The 14,597-nt window shown below is 34.4% G+C and overlaps 1 protein-coding gene across 4 annotated transcripts in view; it reads left to right on the top strand.

Moving 5' to 3' along the window:
• axo (axotactin) overlaps positions 1–14,597 on the top strand; it is a 296,029-nt gene that overhangs the window by 161,291 nt on the left and 120,141 nt on the right. The window lies entirely within an intron of this gene.

Below are 14,597 nucleotides of genomic sequence, written 5' to 3'. Positions count from 1 at the left end.
AAAAGATGAGTGCAGTTGAAACAGATTAATTTAATAGAGACACGCCATTGTAACACGAGCGCTCATAAGGTGGGTTCATTTTCGAGGCTCGGTGCTAGGAACGATGTTTAGTAGAGCCGGGCGTCAAACAGCGACTCAAGCAAAGATCGTTGTAGAGAAATTGTGTTCTGTTATAACTACCTCAGCAAAAAAAGTACTCTGCACTTCATTAAAGTGCTCTGTTTGAATAGGCCACCAAATTCCCGTTTTCTAGAGGTTCACCTCCGAAGTTACGAAGTCTGCAAATACCCACGCTAATACACCCTGTCCAAGATTGTTGCGATCTCGCCGGTCTTACTACAGCAGAACTACCAGCTCAGATTGCTAGCACTTGGCAGAGAACGAGCATACGTTCATCAACCTAACCAAACCTGAATGCACTAAACGCGCCTCCTTTTCCCTTTTCGATGCTTTATCAATATAAATAAAAAAGTACATAAAATTTTCCTAAAGCCGCACCTAACCCGGCAGTCCAATACCACTCACATCAGTGGCACCTTGCCAGAGCTTAATGAGGAAGTAAGTCAGTAGTGGCCACACCCCACTTCATTCCTCCAATGACTAGTAGTAATTTGTAAGCGAATTCAACATAGCCTACGTTCAAAGGATGGAAAATCGATGGGACCGTAGAGTATGACATGAGCTTAACCACGTTCATGGAAAGAAAGTCTTTGTATCGTATGCGACCCTAAAAAAACTAAATAGGTAGCTTTAGCGAATCTCAAGCATTACATACAATTGCTGCTGTTTGTTATGTCAGAAGTGAATATTGTGGAACGTATGGAGCTCTCTATGTTCAGCGGACAGGCTCTCCTTTGTCCATTCATAAGCGAGGAGCGTATGGATAAGCTTAAAAAAAAACGGCGAACTCGGACGTGCCGTTCAAGCATGGGGTTTTATTAGTCTGCAATCTCCGACTAGATTAGAGTCAATGATTTGGGACTTTGAACTTTGTAGAAACCCAAAGCGGTCGCCTCGTCATCAATCTGCGATAACTTCTGTAATTTAATATGATCCTTAAACTATTCAGCCTTTTTTTCACTTCATCCTTTCACAGAATAAGAATTCTCCCCCTGTCTCAACCATATCACTTTCGCAGTGTATCTTTTCATACTATCATTCCTCTACTGAATATTATTCCATGTTTGGTTATATAAGTGGTACCTGGCTAGTATTTTCTCATTTCAAAAAAAATAGACTGTTCCAGCTTGCTCCAATCGTAGTTTGTCCTTCACCAGAATCCGCTATATAATGGAGGGAAAAAGAAAAATAATGCGCGTTGGTAACATTTGGATAGAAAGGAGCACACTTTCGTCAATTTAGCCAATCGTAAGCGCTAACACCTTCAGGGAATCTATTTATTGCCGCAGGTGATGGAGTCCAGTTTGACCACCGCTTGAACGATTTTTGTAACTCCAAACTTTCTGGTTTGTGGATTTTGTTTGTATTTCTGTAACTCATTTATGCCAAATAATCACAAAAAGTTTTACGTATAATCAGGGATGTTCAAAAATTTGTATATTAAAGTGCAAATACATATAAAAACAAGTAAGGACGGGACCGTCTTCGGCCGTGCCGAACAATTCATACCTTTCATGAATGGGACTGAACAATAATCTTATCCCGTTCGTAATCTTCAAATAATCGGATGTATAAGATAAGAAATATATAGTGAACAAATGTACATACCTAAACGATTTTTAAGATAAATATAAAATAAACAAGTAAGGAAGGTTAAGTTCGGCTGTAACCGAACATTACATACTCATTTGAGAGCTATGGTGACAACATTAGGGAAAATAACCATGTAGGAAAATGAACCGAGGGAAACCCTGGAATGTGTATCGAATGAAAGGCATTAAGGAGTGTTTTATGAGGGAGTGGGCCATAGTTCTATAGGTGGACGCCATTTAGGGATATAGCCTTAAAGGTGGATCAGGGTTGACTCTAGAATGCGTTTGTACGATATGGGTATCAAATGAAAGGTGTTAATGAGTATTTTAAAAGGGAGTAATCCTTATTTCCATAGGTGGACGCCGTTTCGAGATATTGCCATAAAGGTGGACCAGGGGTGACCCTAGAATTTGTTTGTACAATATGGTCATCAAACGAAAGGTGTTAATGAGTCATTTTAAAAGGGAGTGGGCCTTCGTTCTATAGGTGTTCGCCTTTTCGAGATATCGCCATAGAGGTGGACCAGGGGTGACTTCTGAATATGTTTGTACGATATGGGTATCAAATGAAAGGCGTTAATGACTATTTTAAAAGGGCGTGGGGCTTAGTTCTATAGGTGGACGCCTTTTCGAGATATCGCCATAGAGGTGGACCAGAGGTGACTTCAGAATATGTTTGTACGATATGGGTATCAAATGAAAGGTTTTAATGAGTATTTTAAAAGGGCGTGGGGCTTAGTTCTATAGGTGGATGCCTTTTCGAGATATCTCCATAAAGGTGGGCCAGGGTGACCCAGAACATCATCTGTTGGATACCGCTAATTTATTTATATATGTAATACCTGCCAAGATTTTAAGGGTTTTTTATTTCGCCCTGCAGAACTTTTTCATTTTCTTCTACTTAATATGGTAGGTGTCACAACCATTTTATAAAGTTTTTTCTAAAGTTATATTTCGCGTCAATAAAACAATCCAATTACCTTACCATGTTTCATCCCTTTTTTCGTATTTGGTATAGAATTGTGGCATTTTTTCATTTTTCGTAATTTTCGATATCGAAAAAGTGGGCGTGGTCATAGTCGGATTTCGTTCATTTTTCATACCAAGATAAAGTGAGTTCAAGTAAGCACGTGAACTAAGTTCATTAAAGATATGTCGATTTTTGCTCAAGTTATCGTGTTAACGGCCATGCGGAAGGACAGACGGACGACTGTGTATAAAAACTGGGCGTGGCTTCAACCGATTTCGCCCATTTTCACAGAAAACAGTTAACGTCATAAAATCTATGCCCCTACCAAATTTCAAAAGGAGTGGTTAATTTTTGTTCGACTTATGGCGTTAAAAGTATCCTAGACAAATTAAATGAAAAAGGGCGGAGCTACGCCCATTTTGAAATTTTCTTTTACTTTTGTATTTTGTTGCACCATATCATTACTGGGGTTGAATGTTGACATAATTTACTTATATACTATAAAGATATAAAATTTTTTGTTAAAATTTTACTTTAAAAAAAATTTTTTTTTTAAGTGGGCGTGGTCCTACTCCGATTTTGCTAATTTTTATTAAGCGTACATATAGTAATAGTAGTAACGTTCCTGCCAAATTTCATCATGATATCTTCAACGACTGCCAAATTACAGCTTGCAAAAATTTTAAATTACCTTCTTTTAAAAGTGGGCGGTGCCATGCCCATTGTCCAAAATTTTACTAATGTTCTATTCTGCGTCATAAGTGCAACTCATCTACTAAGTTTCGTCGCTTTAGCTGTCTTTTGTAATGAATTATCGCACTTTTTCGGTTTTTCGAAATTTTCGATATCGAAAAAGTGGGCGTGGTTATAGTCCGATATCGTTCATTTTAAATAGCGATCTGAGATGAGTGCTCAGGAACCTACATACCAAATTTCATCAAGATACCTCAAAGCTTACTCAAGTTATCGTGTTAACGGACGTACGGACGGACGGACGGACATGGCTCAATCAAATTTTTTTTCGATCCTGATTATTTTGACATATGGAAGTCTATATCTATCTCGATTCCTTTATATATACAACCAACCGTTATCCAATCAAACTTAATATACTCTGTGAGCTCTGCTCAACTGAGTATAAAAATGGCAAAAAACCCCCTTATCTGAACGATCGGTTGTATGGGGTATATATTATATATAGCTCCGATCGAAATGATTTTTACAGGAAATCTTTTATGCTATATTAGAATATATATCACCAAGCTTCACGTTTTTATATTGGAAACTAAGGGAAAAATGGCCAAAAATCTTTCCATCTGAACGATCGGTTGTATGGGATAGGTATATATTATATACATATACCTGCGATCAATGTGATTTTTTCAGGAAATCTTCTATGATATATTAGAATAAATATCACCAAGTTTAAGTTTTTTGTATTGGAAATTAAGGGAGAAATGGCTAAAAAAATTTTTATCTGAACGATCGGTTTATGGGATATATACTATATATAGCTCCGATCAAAGTGATTTTTTTCAAAAAATCTTCTATGATATATTAAAATATATCTAACCGAGTTTCACGTTAATACTTTCTAATTAAAGGAGAAATAGCCAAAATCTTTCTATCTGAACGATCAGTTGTATGGGATATAACTATATATTGCTCCGATCAAAGTTATTTTTTTTTCAGGATATCTGTTATGATATATTAGAATATATATCACCGAGTTCCACGTTTATACTTTGTAAATTGCGGCAGGAATGACCAAAATCGTCTTATCTAAACGATCGCTTGTATGGGAGTTATATTTTATAGTGGTCCGATCCTACTGGATCCGACAAATGTCTAATATAATACGAAAATACATCCTTGTGCCAAATTTCATTGAGATATCTCAAAGTTTGAGGGACTAGTATGCGTTCAAGCAGACAAACGGACGGACGGACGGCTATATCAACTCAGTTCGTCGCCCTGATAAATTCGGTATACTTAATGGTAAGTCTATCTTCTATATTTCTCAACGTTACAAACATCGGACCAAAGTTAATATACCATTTCATGTTCATGAAATGTATAATAAATAGGGAAGGCTAAGTTCGGGTGTAACCGAACATTACATACGCAGCTGCCAAATTACAGCTTGCAAAACTTTTAAATTACCTTCTTTTAAAAGTGGGCGGTGCCACGCCCATTTTCCAAAGTTTTACTAATTTTATGTTCTGCGTCATAAGGTCAACCCACCTATCAAGCTTTATTGCTTTATCCGTCTTTGGTAATGAAGTATCGCACTTTTTCGGTTTTTCGAAATTTTCGATATCGAAAAAGTGGGCGTTGTTATACCCCGATTTCGTTCATTTTAAATAGCGATCTGAAATGAGTGCCCAGGAAGTTACATACCAAATTTCATTAAAGTACCTCAAAATGTTCTCAAGTTATCGTGTTTAAGGGCAGACGGACGGACGAACATGGCTAAATGAATTTCTTTTTTTGCCCAGATCATTTTGATATATAGAAGTCTATATCTATCTCGATTAGTGTATGCCGTTGCGGGGAGCGTTATGCGAGCAAAATTAATATACTCTGTGAGCTCTGCCCAGCTGAGTATAATTATAGTTACACTCCAGTTTTTTTTAAATTAAAAAAAAAAATAACATTTTAAATGTTTTAAGAATTTTAATGGTTTCCTTAATGAATAAATTTTTAATTAATATTTTTCTCAGTGCTACAATATTTGTTGTTGTCAATTTGTTAGTGTAAATTTGAGTATCAACCCAAAGTGCCTTGGCTTCAAATGAGGTGCTTTTTCTTTGCACTTTCATATGAAATTCAGACAATTTCATATACACTTGTAGCACTTTTGTTTTTGTTTTGCCCTGAATCATAGGCACAGATTCAAATTCACGCTTTGAATATAAAAAAAATGTTCATTGCACTCCCATATGCCCTCACATATAATTTCGAATCATATGAAAATGCTTGAATTTCTTATGAAAGTGCCAAGAAAAAGCACTCCCGTATGAAGGTCAGACACTTGTGTATGATAAAAAATTTACACTAACAATTTCACAACTAAAAATTATTCAAAAACATTATAGTACGGAAAAAAAATTTATAATCAAAATTGATTCACAAATAAAATCAAAATAGATAATTGACCGCGAAGCTGAAATATATGGGGCATATGACCAAAGAATGTAAGCAAAACTGTACCAAAACAAGAGGAACCTATTCTAACTTCATATGATATTAGTTAATTACCCTCAAGGGAAGTCAGTAACTAGTGATACAAAATTCTAGACCTAGAGTGCAAAATAAGTATTAGTTCGTTAATAGCTAGATTTTCAGTTGTAAAATCGACTAAAAAACTGCTACCAGCTTTAACAAGCTGCGGCTACATATGAGCATGTCTCTTTCTCGACACTATTCCACCAATACGTAACTATCGAAAAAGTACCAAAAAGAAATTTGTATGTAGTTAGGAACTGGTGAAAAGTTAGAACAGCGGGGACAATTTCCACCGCCTAGGACATTGTCATGTTAAATTCGCGATTTGAAAACATGTAAAAGAGGTAGATGGCGAACTATTAGTGGTTCAGAATGCAGTAGAAATGCACTTATTTTGAACTAGAGATTCTCCTTGCGGGGTAGTTTCTGTGACTTTTTATTTCAATTCGGTATATTATTTTTCTTGGTTATGAGATATTTCTTGACTGGAAGTGGGAGGAACCGTAAATTAACCATGCCTATCAATTACTTGTTAAACATTTTATTAAATTCAAATGGTATTTCAGCACCTCAGTAATCTCTGTTGCTAACATATGTATGTAAATTTGAACACAAATTTAAAACAACCCACGCGGAGCCCTCGAATTAAGCATTTCAAATGTTTTAAAAATCAATTTCCAATGCAACATTCGCGGAAATCTCTACATTCACTTTTAGTATGATTATTGAAACCCAAATTCCGACGATATATGTACATATATAGAATATGCACCCACAAAATTTGAGGCTAGAGGTCAATGTAATTTTTCGCTTCTTTCAGAATTTTTTTTTTCTTTATTGACAACAAAGTTTAAAGTTATTACAAGATTTCTCAAAAAAAGCGCAGTTTATCCGAGAGAAAATAGCTTATTTCTATTTTACTATATTTTTTATCAATGGTTATGAGAGGTTACAATAAAAGACAACGGTGAGTAAATAATAATAATTAAAATTTAATTAAAACTAAAATTTAGCTTAATAATTTAATATTATATGAGTATAATTAAAAATATAGTGTAGAAAGTACTTTGCATCTAGATATTAAAATCAAAATTTTTAAGAAGTAGCCGTTTGACCTCGAATTTAAAGCATTGCACATTTCTTGCATTTTGAAAAGTTTAACACCATAAAGTCTTAGTGATTTTGCACATCCTTCCGTTCGAAAGATACGTGGTTTCATATTTATTCTAACTCTAACGCCTCGATTCTGAGCGTTACCGGTAAAATAATTCCCAGAACATTATGTAACCGAATATCGTTACCAGTTCTTTTATTCACGATTCTGGCCCAAGTGGTAACGCTGTCATTACCAAGAAACTCACCAGTGTCTGTGGAGAAATTTGGATGGTAGTTTTCTTCGCTTTCACGGTTGCCACTTTGGTTAATTTGGATGGTCCCTTCCAACCCCATTTGGTCCGCTGGTCACTTTTCTCAAATTTTGGTCCTCTTTAGGCAATAGCCACGATTGGTACTTTTCTTTCTTTTTCGCTCAGGTAAAAATTCACAATATTGCCCCAAAAATTCGCCACACTTTGCTCAGTCAGTACAATGTACCGGAACAATAACATTTCACCTAGGATATAATTTATGCCAGGCATTAAAAAGAAAAGTGTTGGCAAACACATTGTCGTTAATTGTTGATAAAATTACCGACTAATCAAAAAAAAAACTCTTGTTTTATAATAATATTAATAACGGCTAGATATTTCGATCAGTTATATAACACTATGTAAAATATATGAAAATAAAAATTTCTTCTCGCTAAGCATAGCTTATAGCGAGCACTCTGTCGTGAGCCTAACACTTTCAAAACTTATACAAAGAAATTCGACGCATTACTTCTCGTTTGGAACTTTGATATTTAAATCTTTCTCACCCAGCTCAATGAGTTCAAGGATTTCCAAGACTATTGTGGTGTTAAGCCACGCAAGGTAATTGAAAACTAAGTATCTTCGCACAAGAAATATTTTAACTCGAAGACAGAAGGAAGCAAATGCAAAAGAGATTTGATTTCGGAAGAAATATTTTGTATAAAATTATTCCCGTAGGTGCTGGCAGAATCCCTGAGTCCTGGGATCAAAACTCACACTTACTGAATCTAGGCTCTGATATTAAGTTTAAACGCTAAGAGAAAAGTTAAGCATCTATAAAAATAGCACTAACAAAATTGCCTAATTTCATTTATGATTTATTGAGTTTTCCACATACATAGTTCGGCAACACTAGAACGCAAATTTTGAACCGTTTCTTACTAAAATCTAACAGCGCCATACATTTTATTTCATTGCAATCAACAAGATAATTCTGGAACCAAGATCTTTGTGACCAAAACTAGGTTCACCACGTTTGGTTGGTGGAAGACATAGACTAATCCTATGTCAAAATATAGTATCATTTTTGGTTGCATGCCCATATTTTTGTTTGTTCAGCTTGAATTAAAGGAAAATCTTCACTATGTTTAGTCAAATTTTATATAGAAACATCCTAAAATTTTGTATTTTATACTAATAAAATAAAACAAAAATTTGGTTCTTTTTTCGATGAATTTGGTCCCAAATAAAAACATGGTGTGGCAACCGTGTTCGCTTTATCGAAAATGTATCACTTGTAGGTACGAGGTTAACGAATAAACGGGACGATGTCTATATGCATATTACGCATGATAAGTTTCTACATTGGTATATTGTAATTTATTCTGTGAAAGTACATAATGTAAACAAATATGTATAGCAAGAGGCAACACTTTTTTAGTATTATCTTTACTTATTTGCGTTTACAATTCTTTATTTTTCAGTTTTGCCCTTTTCTGAACAACAGCTGTTGTGTGGTTATTTCGATGTAACCACCCACTTTTGTGGGTAAAATATTATCCGGCTACTTTCGCAGGTAGAATACCAAAAGGGTGCAAAAGTTGCCGCATGATTTCGTTACCGTGGTGAAGAATGTTGTTACCACACTAGAATCGGGGCGTTAGTGTATATTCTGGGGTTGATTCTTCTGGAATGTCTAAATTATGCTTTATTAAGTTATTTTTAATTTTATAAAATAATATTAAGGTTGGATGGCGTTCTTGCGTACATCAAGCCTGTCTTGGTATAGCAGTTCACTTGATGTCTTTAGCGGCAGATTTAAAATGTGTTTTATTATTTTATTTTGAATTCTTTGTATTTCATTTGTTAGCTGTTCGGAACAAGTGTTCAAAATTGGATTGAAATAATTAATATGTGACATGACCAAGGCGTTGTACAGAAACCACTTGTGTTTTTGTGGAATAAGTTTTCGATTTCTATAAATATCAAAATTTAGTGGCCAGTTTAAATTGGCATCAAACCAAATTCTGAGGTACTTTAAATTGTCGACTCTCGAAATAAAGCTGCCCTCCAGATAAATTCCCTTCAAATCATTCAAACTGGGTATATTTTTATAAATGTTGAATATTATAAAGTTAGTTTTAGATAGATTAATTTTTAATAAATTATGCTGAAACCATTGTGAAATTAATTTAAGATCTCTTTGCATATGAGCCAAGAGGTCATCGAGGCTATCAGTAGCATACAAAAAGGTCCCGTCATCGGCATGGAATTGCGGAATTCCATTCAAGTCAAGTTTAAATATGTTGTTTATATATAATAAAAATAATGTGGCAGCTAACTTCCTTGTGGAATGCCAGATTTAACATTTTTAATTGAGCTTTTTGTATCTTTGATTTGGACAAATTGTTTTCTATTAGTTAAAAAGCTTTCGAAGAGGTTAATAGCACTGCCATTAACTCCCAACTCCTTAAGCTTTTGGATCATAATATAGATATTTACTGAGTCAAACGCTTTGCTGAGATCTATTGAGAGCATTGCAGCATATTTTTTCTTATCCAAGTTTTCGTATAAAAATTCTGTGCAATTGATACTGGCAAATAATGTGCTCGAGTTTTCGGTAAATCCAAACTGATTATCGCTTATTATATTGTTAATTTTAATAAAATGTTTGTGACGGTTCAGCAAAATGCTTTCGAAAACCTTATCGATTGCACTCAATTTTGTTATTGGCCTGTAGTTTGAGCAAACCCCATGGCTTCCAGATTTGTGAATGGGAATACAGACCCGATTTTCAATTCATCTGGATACTGACCGCTCTCGAAGCACTGATTTATAAAATTCGACAAGGGACCAGAAAACACGTCTTTCTATTTCTGTAAAAATTTTGTTGAAATTCCATCGGGCCCGTTGGCCGACCTTGGGTTAAGGCTGCAAATTGCACGGCTTACTTCCCCGATATTGCAGTGACTCATATCAAAAGGATGAGGTATTTCAGCCTCGGGCTCTGGGAGTACTCAAAGTTCTCCGGAGTGTTTGTAAAGTTTATAAAATAGTTATTAAATGTATCGGCTATTTCAGAATGTTTCGTTAAAACTTTATCATTGTATTCTATTTGTGAGATATCCAGACACGATGCATTCTTTTGCTCATATATAATCTGATTAAGAACTCTCCATGTTTTAGCACTAGATTCGATATTTAGTTATATCTGGCTTTCATAAAACTCTTTTCTTGCTCTGTTTAATTTATTCCGCGTTAAATTTTTCAAAGTTCTAAATTGAGTTTCGAAATACAAATTATTCTGGTACTTCATCTTCAATTTATAAAATTTATTTCGCTCTTTGATTAAAGATAAAATTTCGTTATTATGTATTTCCGACCAGTTCTTGTTGAATCTGAAGGTATATTATTAGGCTTTTCCGGTCTAAGTTTTTGTTTTTACGTGCGAAATAAAATTAAATTATTCCACTTTTCTAACCCAACGTTTCGCTAATAACTTTTTAGCATCATCAGGGGTATGTGTTTATTTGTTAAATCTGTTACAAACAACAAAATACAAAAATTTTAAATTACATACAAAATCTATTGAGTTTGATAAATCCGTATGAAAAATCAACTAAAAACAGATAATAATACATGAAAAACCAACTTACAATATTGCACTTTGCCGAGGGGTTTTGCTCTTTTGAAATTATTTAAGACTATTGTCTTTGAACATACAACACTTTTCAAAAACATAAAAACATTGAACATTTATGGACAGTAAATCAATACCAACTTAACGCTATGGTAATCTCGTCAATACTAAAAACTATTTTCCTAAACACGTAATGTAACCAGATGCTATATTGTCTGTATCTTCTTTCTTGCTAATCGTCTTTTCTCTTCTTTCCATGATTCTCAGGCTTTCTAAAGTGTATCTTGTTGTTTCTTTCCGTTCCCTGTCAATAATCTTCGCATTAGTAAAGTCAGCTGAGTGTCCACTTGATATTATATGTTGTGATAACGCTGTACTGTTCTTTTGTTTTCTTATATCCGCTTCATGTTCGCCCAGTCTAACACCTAAGGGACGCTTTGTTGTGCCAATATATATTTTGCCGCATTCTTCGTTTGGGTTTCCTTTGCAATTAATTTCGTAAATGACGTTGTTTTGTTGATGGACATCTACAGGACACTTTGTTCTTGTAAATATCGTTGACAAAGTGCGGTTTGACTTATAGGCAAGTGTTGTGTTAGTTGTTTTTATTATGCTGTGATCAATATTTTCCGTAAGTTTGGGTATGTATGTGACGCTGTAAAACTTTTTCGCTGCTTTCGTTTCTAAATTTGTTCTTTTGTTAGGTTGGTTGCTGGATTTCATGATTTCTTGGTTTATTATCTCTCGTATTAAATTATTAGGATAGTTGTTGCTGCGTAAAGTATTATAAATTTTTTGTATATTGGCATTATGAAAAGTTTTGTGGCTTAAGGTCAAAATTTTATGTATGAAATTTTTTGCTGTATTAATCTTATATTTGGTCAGCTGCGAGGAAAGGTAGTTTATTAAGCGCCCTGAAGAGGTAGGTTTTGAATACCAGTCAAGAAAAAGGTTGTGTTTCTCCCTATGGATGCAGACATCAAGAAAAGGTATTTTGGAGTTGGCTTCCATTTCAATTGTAAATTGCAGTTTTTTGTGATATTTATTCAGAATATCTAGAATAATGTTCACGTCGTTACGTTTAATTGTCGCCAAGAGATCGTCTACATATTTACATATAAATTTTATGTCTATATCAAATCGTTTCTTAAGTTCCAAAATAGCATTTTCAAGTAAGTCATCCATAACAATGTCAGCGATTGTAGGTGAAATTGGATTGCCCATAGGCATTCCAAACGTTTGCGTATAAAGCTTATTATCAAACATAAAATAATTATTATCTTTAAGGCAGAAATCTAATATCTCCTGGAATTTCGGCTTTGGAATATTGAAATTTCGTTATTCATCCATGGTTTTTTAATGTTTTTATTTGCTTTTTTGACACATTTAGTGCAATTTTCAATACTTATACATAGCTGCTTACGAAAGTCTGAAAAGTTTGTCTGATTTAAAATGGTATTTAAATGGTTATTAATTTCAAACCGGCTGTAATCAAAGACTTTTATTTCATTTTTTTGCTGTTCAAAGTTTTGTATATTATTATTCACAGTTAGTGATAAAAGTCTATGATCAGATAAAACATAAAACATTGTCATCTAACGATAAAGTATAAGCGCATTCTACTAAATCTGTTAGAGCATGATCAACTATAGTTTTTGAACCATTTCCTTTTCTAGTATACATCTCGTGATTCAAGTTATTTAAGAAAAGAATACCTTTACCAAATTTGGCGTTCACATAATTAATGATGTCGTTATTTGATTTTAGCAGGTTTAGGTTAAAATTACCAACTATGATGGATCTCTTATATTTCAAAACATCATTCTCAAAGTTTTCAACGAAGGAACCAATGTCGGAAGCGCAGAATCTATAGATACATGATACATGCATATTTGCTTTGATTAATTTTACGGTTAAAAAGCTGCTTCGTTCATATTCAATTGCATATACTAATGAGGATGGAATAGTTTTATGTATGAAAATGGCGCATCCACCTGCTCTATTGGATGTTCGATTTGCAAAACAAGCATTATAATCTATAAGATTAAAATGCTTGTTCTCATTTTCATATATCCATATTTCACTTAGCGCTATTATATGAATAGTTTTACCCTCGATTAATTTTTGGTGAATCAACATATCTAACTCCTTTACCTTATTTCTAATGCTTTGTATATTTAAGTATAGTATATTAATATTGTTATTGTTGAATACCAATTTGTTAACTTCATACTTTACATTGACGTTTAAAGTTGCTATAGTAATTAGCTCAATTTTTTTATATCTTCCAATTCTTTTATTTGTATGGCAGTAGTTTCACTCTCTTTCCGAACAAACACTTTCGCATCTTTTTACCACACGAATTAAATTTATTGGATCTTGTATGTTGGTGATATAACTATTGACGTAATATTTAAAGCAAATATTTTGTAATTTGAAAACAAATATTCAACTTTTTCCGACTTCAAACAATTAAAATTTAAATATATTTTTTAAATACAAAAAAAGTTTCAGTACACATACAATTTTGTACATGTATTGTGATTCGCACTTCCATATAAAACAAGTAAGGAAGGTTAAGTTCGGGTGTACCCGAACATTACATACTCAGTTGAGAGCTATGGTGACAACATAAGGGAAAATAACCATGTAGGAAAATGAACCGAAGGTAATCCTGGAATGTGTTTGTATGACATGTGTATCAAATGAAAGGTATTAAAGAGTATTTTATGAGGGAGTGGGCATAGTTCTATAGGTGGACGCCATTTAGGGATATCGCCATAAAGGTGGACCAGGGGTGACCCTAGAATGTGTTTGTACGATATGGGTATCAAATGAAAGGTGTTGGTGAGTATTTTAAAAGGGCGTGGGGCTTAGTTCTATAGGTCAACGCCTTTTCGAGATATCGCCATTAAGGTGGACCAGGGGTGACTCTAGAATACGTTTGTATAATATGGGTATCAAACGAAAGGTGTTAATGAGTATTTTAAAAGGGAGTGGGCCTTAGTTCTATAGGTGGACGCCGTCTCGAAATATCGCCATAAAGGTGGACCAGGGGTGACTCTAGAATGTGTTTGTACGATATGGGTATCAAATTTAAGGCATTAATGAGGGGTTTAAAAGTGAGTGGTGGTAGTTGTATAGGTGGTCGCCTTTTCGAGATATCGCCATTAAAGTGGACCAGGGGTGACTCTAGAATACGTTTGTATAATATGGGTATCAAACGAAAGGTGTAAATGAGTATTTTAAAAGGGAGTGGGCCTTAGTTCTATAGGTGGACGCCTTTTCGAAGTATCGCAATAAAGGTGGACCAGGGGTGACTCTAGACTTTGTTTGTACGATATGGGCATCAAATGAAAGGTGTTAATAAGTATTTTTAAAAGGGAGTGGGCCCTCGTTTTATAGGTGGTCGCCTTTTCGAGATATCGCCATAAAGGTGGACCAGGGGTGACTCTAGACTTTGTTTGTACGATATTGGTATCAAATTAAAGGTATTAATGAGAGTTTTAAAAGGGAGTGGTGGTAGTTGTATATGTGAAGGCGTTTGCCAGATATCGACCAAAATGTGGACCAGGGTGACCCAGAACATCATCTGTTGGATACCGCTAATTTATTTATATATGTAAGACCTGCAAAGATTTCAAGGGTTTTTTATTTCGCCCTGCAGAACATTTTCATTTTCTTCTACTTAATATGGT

The sequence above is a fragment of the Eurosta solidaginis genome, chromosome 5 (genome assembly GCF_040869045.1).
Source record: "Eurosta solidaginis isolate ZX-2024a chromosome 5, ASM4086904v1, whole genome shotgun sequence".
NCBI classification, from domain to species: Eukaryota; Metazoa; Arthropoda; class Insecta; order Diptera; family Tephritidae; genus Eurosta; species Eurosta solidaginis.
The sequence above is the reverse complement of the archived record's forward strand: the minus strand, read 5'-3'. Positions and strand labels throughout refer to the sequence as shown.